This window comes from Phalaenopsis equestris, unplaced genomic scaffold (assembly GCF_001263595.1).
Source record: "Phalaenopsis equestris unplaced genomic scaffold, ASM126359v1 Scaffold000002, whole genome shotgun sequence".
NCBI classification, from domain to species: Eukaryota; Viridiplantae; Streptophyta; class Magnoliopsida; order Asparagales; family Orchidaceae; genus Phalaenopsis; species Phalaenopsis equestris.
Genome location: NW_018164444.1, coordinates 1,579,169 through 1,581,332, shown reverse-complemented (window position 1 = coordinate 1,581,332; position 2,164 = coordinate 1,579,169).

Sequence of the window (2,164 nt, the reverse complement as noted above, 5' to 3'; positions counted from 1 at the left end):
TATATATATATATATATATATAATCTGTATTAGGTAGCCAAAACTATTTTGGTCAAATAATTTGCTTCGATACAGTCGTTTGAAAATGTTTGGAATTATATTTCCTATTTTAATTAATGCAAATATGATGAAAATGTGTTCATTTTTTAATAACATAATTTTATAGAGTGTAAATTGAATTTTATTTTTGTATGTAATCTGAAAGGTGATCTATCCATATATTAAGCATGAATAAATTTAAATTCCAGATGATGAGCAAAGCTGACATCAAACGGTCTACAAAAGCATTGTGGTTAGCTAAAGCCTAAACATGATTAAGATCAGCATGGCTACTGTTGGCGATTTATATGAATTTTCTTATGATGTTTGATACATTCTTAGAAAATCATTTTGATCCAAATAAAACTTGACGTATATTTGGACTGAAAGATTTCAAAATCAAATTTGGAAATGCTTATATTGCAATTTATAATCAAATGAAGTGTCTTACTGGGACAAACTAAATGACAAAAATAGTTATCTTATATGAACCCAAGCGAGCACATATCATGCAGTGAAAGCATGAAGAGAATCTTTGAAGCATCCTTTGATGAGCTAAATGATCTCCAAATCTAACAAGTTAATAATCAGATTGAGCATTTAGATGAGACGAATACAATGAGGCTAATATCACTTGATTTTGATATCATTAGGTTAATTAAATACTATAAAATATTATCCCATCAAGAAAATCACTCATAGTTATTTGATGAAGTAGTCTGAATTCATACAATATGTACTGACTATATCACTCATAAAATCTATAAATAAATCTCCACTCGCTTCACATGGGAGGACTAGATTGGAAGGAGAAGACTGAAGACAACTTCAAGCTTTTGAGGATTGTCGAGATCCACCACCATCAAGGCCATCGTCACTAGTCGCAACCATTGTCACTTATCAACCAGCGGACCAAATCACATAACTGACATCATTGTCGCCGCTACAGTTGCTTGCCACATTTGCAGTTGTTGTCAGATTACCAATGCAAGATTGGCATTTATTATCATGTTTAGAACTTCGTTGTGAGATCGTCATTGTTAAATCATTGTCACCTGGCCATCACAATTACCGTCACTATTGCTTAGCGACCACCTCCATTAGTGATAATGAACTCAAATCTCTATAACACACTCCCAACCTCTTGTCTTCTATCATCGCACATGGGTTGTTGTCATTTTCTCAATATTTTCTTTTATTTTTGTTATATTACTTTTTGAACCATTTGAATTGGGCTAGGCCCCATAACTTTCTCTTTTTTGTATTTTTTACATAAAAATCCCTGGTGTCCACTCTATTAATTTTTTTTATTTGTGTGTTGGGTTTCCAGATTGTTAGAATGTAAATAATCACTCGAAGGTTGTGAAGTTACTAGAATGCAATTGTGTTAAGAAAATTTTAAAAATAATTCAAAACGACTGCGAACAGTGTTAAGAAAATTAATAAAAATTATCCAAAAGAATGCTTGATGAATAATAAAATACAAACTAGATATCATTCATTTAATGGCCTTAAACATTTGAAAGATTTACAAACATATCACTAATTCTTTTGTTTTTACATATTTAACTCCTAAAATTTCATTTTCACATTAATGCCATCTTTCATATGCATGAAAATGTGTATTTCATTTTTTCAATGTTAAAATAGTTATATTTTTTTTATGTGACATGAAAGATTTGGATGTTATAAATCTAAAACTGAAGTTTAAGTGTTAGTCATATACATACAAATGAATTGGGTGGTATGTATGTAAATGCTCCAAAATATTTTTATTTATATATTTACATATCTAACATTCTCACTTCAGTAATTTGCATGCATGTCACTCAAATCTTTAATATTATATAAAAATATCACTATTTTAAGTGAAATGAATCTCTTTATATATAATTTTATCAGAACAAATTATTATAAATATAAATATAAAAATTTAGATGTTAGATGTGTAAATACATAATAATTGTGTGATATGAATTAAAATTTTATTCATCTTTTCCCCTTTTACATTAACCATACATGCCAAACAAATCTTTTGTATTTACATATGAAACACCTAAATTTTCATATTTACATGAATAACACTCAAAATTTTTATATCACATAAAAGAATCACTATCACTTA